This window comes from Octopus bimaculoides, unplaced genomic scaffold, assembly GCF_001194135.2.
Source record: "Octopus bimaculoides isolate UCB-OBI-ISO-001 unplaced genomic scaffold, ASM119413v2 Scaffold_117459, whole genome shotgun sequence".
Classification (NCBI taxonomy): domain Eukaryota; kingdom Metazoa; phylum Mollusca; class Cephalopoda; order Octopoda; family Octopodidae; genus Octopus; species Octopus bimaculoides.
In genome coordinates, this window is record NW_026421380.1 from 7259 (window position 1) to 8146 (window position 888).

Sequence of the window (888 nt, forward strand, 5' to 3'; positions counted from 1 at the left end):
TATATATATATATATATATATATATCAGGTTGAGTAAAAAGTAAGCAACATTTTGAACCATAAAGAATATGTACCGAATTTTTGCAGTGTTTTGAATTTTTTTTAAACATTTTTTTTTTTGCAACTGTCTGATAATACAGACATAGATTTGTCCAAATACTTCAATGAATTAACACTGATATTTTTTCAACGTTGTTACAGTCATCTCTGACCGAGTTGATCGTGAATTTTGTTTGTGCGTTGTTCGAAAGCTTTGGCGTAAGTTGTAATATTTGTGGTTATTTTGTTGAATTTGCACTGTTGAATTATTAGGTTGTTGAACTTTTGTTGAGTGAAACGCCTATTTTTCTGCTTCTGGCAGTCTTTTGTTAACGTTTTCCTCCTTCCGTGAAGAGGGAAAATATTGTTGTATTCTTCAAAAAATTTTTTTAAAAAGGGACAAATCACCTATTAAAGCCAAGACTAGTAATAAACCTGGTACAAGTGAATGGAAAGATATCAGAAGCGGAGAAGGCAGCACAGTTTTTAATAGTATGCCGACAGGAGAAGAATTTATTCAAGGAAGAAAAGCTAGGAATTTTGCAGCAGTGGCCGGTGTCTCAAAAAAGATAATAAATTGTGGAAGCGATGAGCTCGGAAAATACAAAGGTATGATGAAAAGGGAGGGGAGCGAAACAGTGATTACCCGCCCAGTGAAACGTCGCATAATGCACTGCGATGTACCGTGTTATACAAATCATTCGTGACCAAAGCAAAAATAATACCTAACAAAACTGGATAACGCAAGTAAAGAGATGGTGGAGCCCTGCCTCTGTCCAGTTTGGAACGACGTGGCATACGTCACAAGAGGCGTGAAATATGCCACAATAGAAGTCCGTTTCAAAACCG